General features: G+C 42.6%; 1 protein-coding gene across 2 annotated transcripts in view; it reads right to left on the minus strand.

The window, feature by feature from the left end:
* Positions 1 to 15,601, minus strand: part of SUGCT (succinyl-CoA:glutarate-CoA transferase) — a 1,711,098-nt gene that overhangs the window by 572,613 nt on the left and 1,122,884 nt on the right. The window lies entirely within an intron of this gene.

Below are 15,601 nucleotides of genomic sequence, written 5' to 3' on the forward strand. Positions count from 1 at the left end.
TAGGAAACCCCACCATGACATCTTTAACGGCGTCAGAGAGACCCTCTCTGAAATTCGCTGCCAGGGCGCACTCATTCCACTGAGTAAGCACAGACCATTTTCGAAATTTTTGACAATATATCTCAGCTTCATCATGCCCTTGAGAGAGGGCTATCAAGGCTTTTTCAGCCTGAATCTCCAAATTAGGTTCCTCATAGAGCAACCCCAGCGCCAGAAAAAACGCATCCACATTGAGCAGCGCAGGATCCCCTGGCGCCAATGCAAATGCCCAATTCTGGGGGTCACCCCGCAGCAAGGAAATAACAATCTTAACCTGCTGAGCGGGGTCTCCAGCGGAGTAAGATCTCAGAGAAAGATACAATTTACAATTGTGCTTAAAATTCAAAAAACGAGATCTATCTCCAGAAAAAAACTCTGGTATAGGAATTTTAGGTTCAGACATAGGAGCATGTATGACAAAGTCTTGTATATTTTGAACCTTAGAAGCGAGATTATTCAGATTTGAAGCTAAACTCTGGATATCCATTTCTCAGCAGCTGAGATCTGAGCCATTCAGGGATTAAGAGGAGGGAAAAGCAGCAGACAGCAATTATGGCTAAACAGACTTCAGAGTAAAAAAAAAAAAAAAAAAAAAGGTATCAGAAACTTCTTTTCTCTCCTTCTTCAGCCAATACTTTTAACACAGTTAGGCCGGCTATACTGTCATGGTTCCCAATGGCAGGAACATAGGCAAAAACAGGACTAGCTCTAGGAAGATGGAATCTAAGCTGACCGCGATGCTGAACCTCACGCACAACTACCAGTAGCCGGGGAACGTGCCTGCGTTTTATCCCTAGACGTCTCGCACCAGCCGGAGATCTAGCTACCCCTAATAGAGGAAACACAGACCTGGCTTGCCTCCAGAGAAAACCCCAAAGTGATAGTAGCCCCCAACATATAATGACGGTTAGTTAAGAAGAAAACACATACGTAGTATGAATACAGGTTCAGCAAAGAGAGGCCCACTGACTAGATAGCAGAAAATACCAAAGTGGACTTCGCGGTCAACTCAAAACCCTACAAAATACCATCCTGAAATAACTTTAAACTCCGGTGCCAACTCATGACACCGGAGTGGTCATTTCAGTTCACTAGAGCTTCCAGCAGCAAGATTCAAACAAAAGCACGCTGGACAAAAATACAAATGATCCAAATGAACGCTGGACAGAAATTCACGAAAGGTACAAATGATCCAACTTATCTGAATCAGCAGACTTTGGAGCAGGTAGCAAGTATCAGAAGAGCTCTGGTAACATTGATAGCCGGCAAGTAAATGACTGAGAAGCCAGACTATATAGGAGACTCCCATTTCCTGATGGGAACAGGTGCACTGGAGATAAAAGACAGAAGTTAACCAGTACCACCAGTAGCCACCAGAGGGAGCCCACAAACAGAATTCACAACAGGCCAGGTTTTTATGATCAGTGATAACCGTAACGGGATGAACAGCCCCCTCCAGAAAATGCTTCCCTTCTTCGATGGCCAATTTAATTGCCAACAATTCCCTGTTGCCAACATCATAATTTCTCTTGGCCGAAGAGAATTTTTTTTAGAGAAAAAGGCACAGGGTTTAAGGTTAGTAAGGGTGGACAGGCCCTGAGACAACACTGCTCCCACCCCCACCTCCAAAGCGTCAACCTCCACAATAAAAGGTCTTGACAGATCAGGTTGTATCAACACGGGGGCTGAAGTGAAACACTTCTTCAGTGTCTGGATGGAATTTTTTGCGGCCACAGACCAATTTTTTAACATTCGCCCCTTTGAGTGTGAGGTTCGTCAAAGGTTTCACCACCTGCGAAAACCCTTTAGTGAACATCCTATTATAAGTAGCAAAGCCCAGAAATCATTGCAACCCCTTCAGGTCATGATGTTGCACCCAATCAGAAATGGATTGAACCTTCCCCTGATCCATGCAGAATCCCTCCCCAGATACAATTAAATGCAGAAAAGACAGTTCCTGCATAAAGAATGAACACTTCTCCAGCTTAGCGTATAAATGGTTCTCCCTGAGTCTCACAAGAACCGTATGTAGATGGTGTAAGTGTGACTGACTGTCCTCTGAGTATATCAAGATGTCATCCAAGTAAATGACAACATAGTGTCAAATCAGGTCATAAAAAACATTAATGAAATTCTGGAATACAGCAAGGGTGTTAGTGAGACCGAAGGGCCTCAAATTTTCAAATAAACCCTCGGTCGTCAGAAACACTGTTTTCCATTCATCCCCCTCTCGGGTTAAGGTTATAAGCCCCTCGTAAGTCAAGTGTAGAAAACCACTTGGCCCCAGTGAGTTGATTACATACATCAGGAATCAGAGGAAGAGGATACGTGTTTTTAACAGTAATCTTATTCAGTTCTTCACAAAGAAAAACCCCGCTGCCACGGGTGAGACAGAGGGCTGAATATGCCCTTTGTAGAAGCTCTCTGTGATGTATTCTTTCATGGCTTGGCACTCAGGCCCAGACAAATTGTACAGACGAGCCTTGGGTAATTTGGCTCCTGGAACTAAATCAATAGCACAATCAACGGGTCAAAGTGGTGGAAGAGCTTCAGCCTCGCTTTCGGAAAACATGTCTTCAAAGTCTTTCAGGTACTCCGGAATACCCTCCAGACCGACAGATGACACAGATACAGACTTTACCGGGTTAACAAAAGGTCCCAGGTTACAACACAGACCATTAGCCTTACATCCCCATTGAGCAATCTCCCCCGCCACCCAATCAATGACAGGATTGTGGCGTCCCAGTACCAGTACTGCAGGCAGATTATTCATAATAAAACAACTTAATTTTTCCACGTGAGTGGAACCCACTTTCAGAGAAGAGACATCAGTCCTGAAACAAATTCCATCCCGGGTAAGAGGGGATGAATCAACAGCCACAATTTTAACAGGGTCTTTCAGCCTGACTGTCCCTATCTTATTATGAGTCACCACTTGGGCATCAATCAAAGTAATGGAAGAAACGCAGTCAACAAAGGCGGTGGTCACCACAGGACCGCCAGCAAGTTCCAATTCCACTTGGAGCACAATTTTTGCAAGTGAGAAAAAATTTATCTGGGAGTCTGGACAACCTCCTCTATTGTTGCTCAGACACAGACGGTTTCACAGAAGAAGGGCAGGAGGGGAAGATCATTTTCCAATGTCCAGAGGCTCCACAGTAAAAGCACAATTGGTTGTCTCTGCTGTGCCTTCTCTCTTTCTCCGTGAACGAGACTGACCCAATCTCCATGGGCTCAGATACAGGTGCAGCGTCACACAATTTAGAGTACAAGGAAGTCTCTTGTTGCATCACTCCTCTAGCACGGAGTCTCTGGTCCATTCGAACTGCCTGTGTCATGGCATCCTCCAGGGTATCAGGCGGAGGATGAAGTGCCAGAGCATCCTTTAAACAGTCAGACAGACCCTTGTGGAACAATCCCCTTAGGGCTGCGCCTTTCCCAGAAACTTCGGCTGCCCAACGCCTAAACTCTGAGCCGAACCATTCAACGGAGTGCCTCCCCTGTGTCACACTCATCACCATATCCTCCGCCAGACGTACTCTATCAGGCTCATCATACAGTAAATGTGCCCCAGAGTCTCAAACAACAGGTTCACAGACATGCGTTCAGGAGCAGAGGAAAGGAAAAAGCCCATGCCTGCGGAGACCCCCTTAATGAGGACATTACTACCCCCACCCTCTGCCTTTCATTTCCAGAAGCCCGGGGACGCAACTCGAAAAACAACTTGCATAACCTCCTTAAAGACCCTGAACAATTTTTTATCCTCAGAAAAAGTATCAGGTAACTTTACCGGTGGTTCGGGGTCCACTAGGGATACATCAGAGGGACCCCCTCCCGGGACCACGATGGAGCAGCCATCTGTAAAGCACCTGCCACATTTCTCTGCACCTGTTGGAGCAAGTGGACCAGGGCTTGCTGCTCCATGGACAGCTTCTGCAAAAGCTGGGAGAGCTCATTAATCTGCCCCGTGAAAGCCTGTACTGGATCCTTGGCATATCAACATCACCCCACCAGGGAGAAAGACTGTACAGTCAGCTATAATGTCACGGCTCCCGGGTATTAATGCTGTGGGGAGAGCTGCACACAGCAGCAAAGGAGCTGAGCTAAAAGCTGGGTACTAACCTGGTAACCAACAGGACCTTAGACATGTGACAGATTGAGAGGAGGTCAGGGGCGGAGCCAGATGCCAGGGAACAGAGAAGGAATAAACATAAGAGAGTTGTCAAACATGCAAAGATCGAAGGCAGGCGAGCAGGAGGTACCAAAGGGGAGAGACAGGGAATTGTCGGAAGCAAGCCAGAGGTCAGAAATTTAGAATAGCAAACAGAGTAACGCACTGAGAGCAAGATAAACATAATGCACCTGCGCATACACTCCAGGGGTCAAGCACACAGACTGAAACAGAAGGTATAGCTGACAAAGAAACCCAGCTAGGAGTGAACATAAATACCCCTCCCAAGATATTAACTATGTCCTAACCATGACAATGGTAACACCTAGTTGTCTTTTTATTGATACATTTCTAAAAATATTTACTACAACATACATATAAATCAGGACTGGGAGCAGAGACCAACACCAATTTACTGGAACATTGGGGCAGAAGCGCTCAGCCAAGTACTGTTCTACGTTGGGATTAAAATCAAGCTCAATAAATTGTCTGTGAGTCCAAATTAAGTATCCATAATTCATAATAATTAAAAATCATCATGCAAAATTATCATTAAGGATAATTAACACTAATCTATTACTGTGTTTATATATTTACTATTGATAGCTTTTGTATTATGCTTGTTTCTCTTAACATCTTACTAATGGAAAACATTTTGACCATAATGACCAAGTCACATTTTTCAAATTTAAATTGTCAATTTATAAGGTAATAACTGTGAAATGCATTTAGATTCTCTAGTGATTCTGATACTGTTTTTCATAACTTGTTATACTTTGCTACCTAATGTAGGTCAAAATTTTACAAAAATGTAGAAATATTTTGAATTTTCACATTTTGAATATTTACACTCTTAAATCAGATAGTCATACCACACAAACTAGTTTATTAACTTTGCCCACATATTTATTTTATATAAGCAACATTTTTCAAACATCCCTTTATGCTGTTGAATTGTATGGATCTTAGAAGTGTTAAAATCTTGCAGCAATTTATCTTATTTTTCACAACATTTATAAAACCTTTTCTATGGACCTATGGTTTTGAAGAGACTTTGAGGTGACTGTCTATATGTTAGAAAACCTTCCAAACCCTGCCTTATACGAAACCCTTTGGTAGTGTTCAAGGAAAAAGGGATAATTACTGCTTTCAGAAGAAAGTGGGTAACAAATAGTCCATTTTCTACAACTTGTGATTCCACTGGAGAATTTGTTTTAATTGCTTTTTTGGGCACAGACTTAAATGCTTAAATGCTTAGTCTAGAGCACAAGATAAATGTGAACCTAACCTTACTCTGATTATTGGGAGGCAGAATGAACAAATGAACATGAGTTCAGGAATTGCTTTTGTTTTACTTTTTACACCATCACCATTTGATACAAGTGACAAGACTGCTTTATTATTTGGTTCAGTATAATTACACTGATACTAGATCTTTATTATATTTTATGTTTTTGCACACTAAAAACTAATTTTTATCAAACATTGCTTTTATGTTGCCATATTCTGAAAGTTCTAACTTTTATTTTGGGGGCCAATAGAGCTGTGTGAAGGGTTGATGACATAAAGTTTTTATTGGTATCATTTTGGGGTACATAATAGTTTTTAATTGCTTTTCACTTCAGATTGTTTTTATTTTTTTATGTCTTTCACTGTGTGGTATTATTGATAGACAACTTAATTCTTCTGCCACTGTACATCGAGGCCATTATTTGACAAAAGGGTGCAATAATAACTATGGAGACCGGCAATTGTGGAGTCCTGATAGAATTGAAGAGGGATCTTATTCCCACTGTTAACCATCTAAAGGCCGCAATCATGATCGATACAAGCAACTAGGGAATTAACTGGTGTGAAAACTATTTATGGCCGATACAGCATGATTTCAGTTGTAATATACAGGTGACACTCACTGCATTTTCATCTTTTGAGGGGGCGCTGTTTACTTGATCCTCAACACTTAAAAATGCCATAAAAAGGTGAATTGGCGATTGATAAGGGGTTAAAAAGCTTTGGAATCACATTGTAGCACAAGCATTGAGGATCTGATAGACATTTATAGCCAGACAGTCAAGCACAAATTACAATACATGTATGGATACATCAGACTAAGGACAAGTTACTTGTTAGGCCTGAACAGCATAGTCACATAGTTAAACTTCCCCACATAGTAACAGGTAACTCTCAGCATGGCTCCATGGTTCATGCATCACACATAAAACTTAACCAGATGTACTTGAAATAGCACCCCACATGCATAAACAAATAATATAAAACTAATATTCTATTACATACTGGTAATAACTTGGTAAACCCAACGGTGCCATGTGAAAGTTGCAAAATGGGGGAGAGCATGAAAGCACTCTTTGTTGAATAAAGCCATATGGTCCTATGACATGAAGAAGCAATTTCACAGTACATGAACATGAGGGAGGTTGCAGTGTGCTTGCATGCATGCTATTAATTTGTATTACATGTCTGTAAGTAGTACAACATGGGAATCCTAATAGGTACATTTTGTATAAGAAATATATAATCGTAGGCAGATGGATTTCTTGTTAGTACAGATGATTTGTTTATGTCAACTTGAATTGAGTCAGTGGCCTACGTCTACCTTTGAGCTAAAATGTTAGACACATTGTTGTAAAAATTTGTGTTACTGATAATCTGTTACATACATATGAATAGGTTGTTTTTGCTGCAAGTACAGGAATTTCTCCAATCCACATTCATATATATACGGAACAACTACATTTTCTACAAATCTACCGCCTGTGAAATTGTCTTTAGCCATTTGTCAGGTTATATACCGTTTAGAAAATGTTTCTCTAGTGATAATCTACTTCAGTTTTTTTAACATTTTATACTAAGGGTTTAACTTGTACAACAGAAAATACCAACCATCACTACTGGTATCATAGCATTCTCTAGTAATACAAGACAGCTATCTACTGTATAAATGTAGCAAAGGTTATCATGGCTCACAAGAAATAAGATAACAATTCAAAGGCCATGGAGCAATGGCAAGTTATTTGTTGAACTACACATTTTTTATAGAGTGTTATCCGAGTCAAGGTAATCTTTGTCAGATCTACATATAACCCCTTAATGACCGCCAATACGTCTTTTAACTGACCTGAGATATAAGAGAATATCATCCCCATACAGGTGACAATCCAGCAGCTGTCAGCTGTACACTATAGCTGACAACTTGCTGTATCAGCCACGATCAGTGTTTGCACCATCCAAATCTGTTTAACCCCTTAGATGCTGCTGTCAATAGTGACTACATCATTATAAATGGTTAAAAGAGTGTGGGGGCTTCCTCTTTATCCAAATTGGTGCCCTCAGATCATTATTTTGTGGTCCTGATGTTTGCCATGGCAATTCACGACCAAATAGTGGCCTTAGAGTCTGACTGCTGTAGTAATCTGTTCAGAAGTTAGAGACATTTAGGTGATAAAAATACACATTTTCATTTCTGCCATGCCACTTTGCATTAATTCCTGTTAAGCACCTGAAGGGTTAACAAACTAACTGACAGCAGTTTTCAATATGTCAGGGGGTGCTGTTTTTAAAATGATATCACGTTTGGGGGTTTTCCAATACATAGGACCCCTAAAGTCACTTTAAACATGGATAAGTCCTTAAAAAATAAATTTTGTAAATTTCCTCGAAAATATGAAAAATTGATGCTACATTTTTAAACCTCCTAAAATGCTAACAAAATAAAATAACATTTCACAAATGGTGCTGATATAAAGCCGACATGTGGGAAATGTTATTTATTAATGGTTTGCTGTGGTATGACCATCTGGATTAAAGGGATAATCATTCAAATTTAGAAAGTGCAAATTTTTTAACATTTTTCTAAAATTGTTGATACTTTTTATAAATAAACATAAAACATAATGACCTAAATTTACAATTATCATAAAGTATAATGTGTCATGAAAAAAGTCTCAAGATCACTGGGATTTGTTGAAGCGTTGCAGAGTTATTACCACATAAAGTGACACTGGTCAGACTTCAAAAATTTGGCTCCGTCACTAAGGGGTTAATCATATTTAGAGCAGCACTGTTTTTTTAATTAGCAATCATTGTTTTGGGTAATTTCAATGAAATGTTATAGCCCTCTTAAGGGTACCGTCACACAGTACCATTTACATCGCTACGACGGCACGTTCCATGACATCGCAGCGATCGTATGATTATCGCTCCAGCGTCGTAGCCTGCGGTCACACGTTGCAATCACGGCGCTGGAGCGATGCCGAAGTCCCCGGGTAACCAGGGTAAACATCGGGTAACTAAGCGCAGGGCCGCGCTTAGTAACCCGATGTTTACCCTGGTTACCAGCGTAAACGTAAAAAAAACAAACCGTACATGCTCACCATCTGATGTCCGTCCGGTCCCTTGCCGTCTGCTTCCTGCTCTGACTGAGATCCGGCCGTACAGTGAGAGCAGAGCGCAGCGGCGACGTCACCGCTGTGATCTGCTCTTACTTTCCGGCCGGCAGACAGTCAGAGCGGAAAGCAGACGGCAAGGGACCGGACGGACATCAGATGGTGAGCATGTACGGTTTGTTGTTTTTAACTTTTACGCTGGTAACCACGGTAAACATCGGGTTACTAAGCGCGGCCCTGCGCTTAGTAACCCGATGTTTACCCTGGTTACCAGCGAACGCATCGCTGGATCGCTGTCACACACAACGATCCAGCGATGACAGCGGGAGATCCAGCGACGAAAGAAAGTTTCAAACGATGTGCTACGACGTACGATTCTCAGCTGGGTGCCTGATCGCAGTAGCGTGTCAGACACTGCGAGATCGTAACGATATCGCTAGAACGTCACGAATCGTGCCGTCGTAGCGATAAAAATGCCACTGTGTGATGGTACCCTAACTGTCCAAATATGATGAAAGAGTAAACGTATGTATGCTGCACACATGATAACAACATGCATTCATGATTAGTATCAGGTTTCTTAGTATAGACTTCAGCTTACTGAGAAAGTTTAGAGACAAAAATGTACACCACTAGTGCCACCTACCTTAGGGAAACCTTAGGAGTGAACCATTTAATAGTCACTATTAACATTAAAGAGCAAAGTTGGTGCGAGTCAAGTCACACATTCCTGTCCATGGGCTACAAATGTGGATGGGAGGGTTGGGCAGGAGTGGGAAATCTGCCTTTTACCTGACAACTGTGGCTATATTTTTGATAAACAGACCTGGTGCGACATCACATGTGCTATGCCATAAGGATGCCATTGCAGCATGCCAACTAATCAAAAGAAGGGTGGCAGATGCAGTCAGATATGAAGAGATCTCTCACTCCCAGTCAGCAGCCACAAACCACAAACCATCGTCATGCCTGATGAACTGGAATGTGAAAAACAATTCACACCAAATCTATTAAAAGGGATTTTCAACAATTGTAATGTATCCCATATCTATTCATTGTCTATGGGACTGCCCGAATTAACTAGGCACTATATTTGGCTTTCTTCAGCAGCACCATAGACAATGCATAGTGAGCTAGTTGACCATGCATACCCCTGCTCCATACAGAAAGGGCTCAGAAAAGCCAAGTTGTTAGGATTACTGTGGGTCACAATGGTCTGACCCTCATCAGTCAGTAAACTGTTCCTTATCCTATGAATAGGAGATAACTTTCAATTGTGATAAAAACTCTTAAGGTACCGTCTCACAGTGGCACTTTGGTCGCTACGACGGCACGATCCGTGACGTTCCAGCGATATACTTACGATCTCGCTGTGTCTGACACGCTACTGCGATCAGGGACCCCGCTGAGAATCGTACGTCGTAGCAGATCGTTTGAAACTTCCTTTCGTCGTCAAGTGTCTGTGGCGGCATGATCGCATCGTGTAACAAAGGTGTGCACGATATTGTGTACGATGTGCGCACAGTAACCAACGGCTTCTACATCGCAAATATGTCATGAAATTATCGCTCCAGCGCCGTGCATTGCGAAGTGTGACCGCTGTCTACGACGCTGGAGCGATAATGGAGCGACGCTGGAGCATCACGGATCGTGCCGTCGTAGCGACCAAAGTGCCACTGTGAGACGGTACCCTTAAAGAGAATATGTCATTTCTCTGAAAGCAGCAGTGATTGAGATGCTGATCTCAGGGTTTTGTCTGTACTGTGTCTTTGCCTTGTAGCTTTTGAGAAATGTACACTTTGTGGTCATAAGATGTCCCATCCTTCAGCCACTAATTGACCATATTCTTCCTAATATGCACAGGTAGAATGCTGTCAATCAGAGGTGGTAGGCGGAGATGACATACAGTTCATAAATACTGTCGACTCCACAGCGAGTGCACTGCACTAAGAGGACTCCCTTCTAATGAGTGGTACTTCTGGTAGAGCGTAAACTTCTCCACAGCTATATGATAGGGAAAATTAGAATATTTGTAAAGCAATCTCTTTGAAATTGGTTGGATTTGCCAAGACAAATCTACATTTGGGTTTATGTTAACTCTGGATAGCGAAAGTTTGGTTAAGGCCTCTTTCACACTTCTGTTTTTTGCAATCCGTCGCAATCCATTGTTTTGGGCAAAAAAAACGGATCCTGCAAATGTGCTCGCAGGATGCATTTTTTGGCCATAAACTTGCATTAGCGACGGATTGCCACACGTCGTGTCCGTCGTGCGACGGATCCGTTGTGTTTTGGCAGACCGTCATCACAAAAAAGTTCAATGTAACTTTTTTTGTATGTCGCTTCCGCCATTTTCGACCGCGCATGCTCGTCCGAAACTCCGCCCCCTCCTCCCCGGACTGCAGAATGTGCAGCGAATGCGTTGAAAAACTGCATCTGCTGCCCACGTCGTGCAAAAAATTCACAACGTCCGTCGGTACGTCAGGCTGACGCATGGCGACGGCCCCGTACCGACGGAAATGTGAAAGAAGCCTAAAAGGTAGGGCCTGGTTCATTGTTGGCTTCCTGTCATCTATATACTGTGCATTTCAATTTTGTGCTTATACTAGAGGACTGTATGATATTAGTGAATTACATTCTGACTTCTAGTTTATTAAAGGGAACAACCTGACCATTTTAAGCAATGTACAGTACAGTATAGTGTCTTACCATGTAATACTTGTAAAAATGTGTAAAGACCTCTCAGGGGCACCTTAAATTCACAAGTTTCGATAAAGTGTTTTCTGTTAACTTGACATTCTCTTCAGAGACCATTATTTGCATTAGAAAATATTGTGTCCCAGGTCAAGGAGAAAGCAGATTTCCTGATTTGGTTCTTGTCTCTGGCCATAAAGGGAGAGTGGTTAGAAACAAACTACTTTATGCATCCCTAGTCACTAACAAATGGATAAAGCAAACTTGCATGAACAGGTACTGAATATCTGCAAGGCTTAAATCCAACATTTAACGAGTTAAAAGGAAACAAAAGGATTTACAGCTGTGTTACTGGACGACATCAATGACCCAATGCATAAAATGTTTCAACTTTCTTTTTAAGCCTAGAAGATTGTAAGTATATTTAATCTCTGTAAAATATTAATGACCTATAAAGGGGAGGTAGATGGGCATCTGATCTAGGGAGGTCACCAGCATTTCCAGCAACATGGCTTTCAAAAACAAATGGTTCAGCAAAAGTTACAAGTCAGTCTCCATTATACAAAACACTAAAAAATATTGGAATTACAGCAACGCAAGAGAATTTCAGAACAAAAGCACAAATAATTTCACACCATTATGCCCCCCTCACTGTGCATGTTAGAGACTTCTACAGTTTCAGATTGACCATGCTCACTGTTGTGAACTATACTTCTTGGCTCCCTCTTGTGGTCACTAGTGGTTGGCTCTTGGATTGTCTTTCCCCAGGTTGGTACTCACCTGGTTCGTTAGGCCTGGGGTGTTGCTATTTAAACTTCCTGGATTCTCAGTCCAGTGCCTGGCATCGTTGTAATCAGTTCATTTCTGTTTGCTCCTGTCTTCAGGTCCTGGTTCCTTGCAAGATAAGCTAAGTCCTGCTTTCTTATTTTTGTTTATTTGCATTGTTCTTATTTTTGTCCAGCTTGTACAATATGTGATTCCTGATTTTGCTGGAAGCTCTAGGGGGCTGATATTCTCCCCCCTCACCGTTAGTCGTTTCGGGGGTTCTTGGATATTCAGCGTGGATATTTTGCAGGGTTTTTTGCTGACCGTATAAGTCATCTTACTATCTTCTGCTATTAGTCAGTGGGCCTCTCTTTGCTAAAATCTAGTTCATTCTTACGTTTGTCTTTTCTTCTTACCTCACCGTTATTATTTGTTGGGGGCTTGTACTATAACTTTGGGGTCTTTCTTCTTGAGGCAAGAGAGGTCTTATTTTCCCTGACAGGGTTAGTTAGTTCTCCGGCTGGCGCGAGACGTCTAGGATCAACGTAGGTACGTTCCCCGGCTACTGTTAGTTGGTTGTGCTAGGATCAGATATACGGTCAGCCTAGTTACCACTTCCCTATGAGCTGGTATTTATGTTTTGCAGACTTTGCTGAAATCTCTGAGATCCTCTGCCATTGGGATCATAACAGTATGCCAGGCCGAGTGAATAGTTAATGCATTGCAGAAGCGGGATTAAAAGAAAAGAAGTTCTGAGTTTTTTTTTTTTTTCTTTCTTCCTTCCCCTTTTTCTCTGAGTGGCTTGAAGCTTTGCTGCAGACATGAATGTTCAGACCTTGATTACTAGTGTGGATCAGCTTGCTGCACGAGTGCAGGGCATTCAGGATTTTGTTGTTAGCAGTCCTATGTCAGAGCCTAAGATACCTATTCCTGAGCTGTTTTCTGGAGATCGATTTAAATTCAGGAATTTTAGGAATAATTGTAAATTGTTTCTATCTTTGAAACCTCGTTCGTCTGGAGATTCAGCTCAGCAAGTTAAAATTGTTATCTCCTTCTTGCGTGGCGACCCTCAGAATTGGGCTTTCTCGTTGGCGCCAGGAGATCCGGCATTGGCAAATATTGATGCATTTTTTCTGGCGCTCGGATTGCTTTATGAGGAGCCTAATCTTGAAATTCAGGCAGAAAAAGCTTTACTGGCTATCTCTCAGGGCCAAGATGAAGCTGAAGTGTATTGCCAAAAATTTCGGAAATGGTCCGTGCTTACTCAATGGAATGAGTGTGCTATGGCCGCAAATTTCAGAAATAGCCTTTCTGAAGCTATTAAGAATGTGATGGTGGGTTTCTCCATTCCTACAAGTCTGAATGATTCTATGGCGCTGGCTATTCAGATTGATCGGCGTTTGCGGGAGCGCAAATCCGCTAATCCTCTGGCGGTGTTGTCTGAACAGACACCTGTCTCAATGCAATGTGATAGAATCCTGACTAGAACTGAACGACAAAATCATAGACGTCAGAATGGGCTGTGTTTTTACTGTGGTGATTCTACACATGTTATATCAGCATGCTCTAAACGCCTAACAAAGGTTGTCAGTCCTGTCACCATTGGTAATTTGCAGCCTAAATTTATTTTGTCTGTGACCTTAATTTGCTCATTGTCTTCCTACCCTGTTATGGCGTTTGTGGATTCAGGTGCTGCCCTGAGTCTTATGGACTTGTCGTTTGCGAAGCGCTGTGGTTTTGTCCTGGAGCCTTTAAAAATTCCTATTCCTCTTAGAGGAATTGATGCTACGCCACTGGCGGAAAATAAACCGCAGTATTGGACACAAGTGACCATGTGCATGACTCCTGAACATCGGGAGGTGATTCATTTTCTTGTTCTGCATAAAATGAATGATTTGGTCGTTTTAGGTCTGCCATGGTTACAGACCCATAATCCAGTTTTGGATTGGAAGGCTATGTCTGTGTCGAGTTGGGGTTGTCAGGGAATTCATTGCGATTCTCCGCCGGTGTCTATTGCTTCCTCTACTCCTTCAGAAGTTCCTGAGTATTTGTGTGACTATCAGGATGTATTCAGTGAGTCCAGGTCCAGTGCTCTTCCTCCTCATAGGGACTGTGACTGTGCTATAGATTTGATTCCTGGTAGTAAATTTCCTAGGGGACGATTATTTAATGTGTCTGTACCCGAGCATGCCGCAATGCGTTCTTATGTCAAGGAGTCTTTGGAGAAGGGGCATATTCGTCCATTCTCTTCCCCTCTTGGTGCGGGATTCTTTTTTGTGGCCAAGAAAGACGGGTCTTTGAGACCTTGTATAGACTATCGGCTTCTGAATAAAATCACTGTTAAATTTCAGTATCCTTTGCCACTATTGTCGGACTTGTTTGCTCGGATTAAGGGTGCCAAGTGGTTCACCAAGATAGATCTTCGTGGTGCGTACAACCTTGTGCGCATTAGGCAGGGAGATGAATGGAAAACTGCATTTAATACGCCCGAAGGTCATTTCAAGTACTTGGTGATGCCCTTTGGGCTCTCTAATGCTCCTTCAGTGTTTCAGTCCTTTATGCATGATATCTTCCGGAAGTATCTAGATAAATTTATGATTGTTTATCTGGATGATATTCTGTTTTTTTCTGATGATTGGGATTCTCATGTAAAGCAGGTCAGGATGGTGTTTCAGGTTTTGCGTGATAATGCTTTGTTTGTGAAGGGCTCAAAGTGTCTCTTTGGAGTGCAGAAGGTTTCCTTTTTGGGTTTTATTTTCTCCCCTTCTGCTGTGGAGATGGACCCAGTCAAGGTCCGAGCTATTCATGATTGGACTCAACCCACATCTGTTAAGAGTCTTCAGAAGTTCTTGGGGTTTGCCAATTTCTACCGTCGTTCTATCGCTAACTTTTCTAGTGTTGTTAAACCTTTGACGGATATGACCAAGAAAGGTTCTGATATGGCTAATTGGGCTCCTGCAGCCGTGGAGGCCTTCCAGGAGCTGAAGCGCCGGTTTACTTTGGTGCCTGTTTTGTGCCAGCCTGATGTCTCACTTCCCTTTCAGGTTGAAGTGGATGCTTCTGAGATCGGTGCTGGGGCTGTTTTGTCGCAGAGAGGCTCTGGTTGCTATGTGATGAGACCATGTGCTATTTTCTCTAGGAAGTTTTCACCTGCTGAGCGGAACTATGATGTTGGTAATCGGGAGTTGTTGGCCATGAAGTGGGCATTTGAGGAGTGGCGTCATTGGCTTGAGGGTGCTAAGCATCGTGTGGTGGTCTTGACTGATCACAAAAATCTGATGTATCTCGAGTCTGCTAAGCGCCTGAATCCTAGACAGGCTCATTGGTCATAGGTTTTCATCCTCGTTTGTCCTCGGGTCATGTTGAGCCTTCTGACTGTCCTGGGGTGGATTCCGTGGTGGATAGGTTGCAGCGGATTTGGAATCATGTGGTGGACAACTTGAAGTTGTCACAGGAGAAGGCTCAGCGTTTTGCCAACCGCCGCCGCGGTGTGGGTCCCCGACTTCGTGTGGGGGAGTTGGTTTGGTTGTCT

Source organism: Ranitomeya variabilis, chromosome 6 (genome assembly GCF_051348905.1).
Source record: "Ranitomeya variabilis isolate aRanVar5 chromosome 6, aRanVar5.hap1, whole genome shotgun sequence".
Taxonomy (NCBI): Eukaryota; Metazoa; Chordata; class Amphibia; order Anura; family Dendrobatidae; genus Ranitomeya; species Ranitomeya variabilis.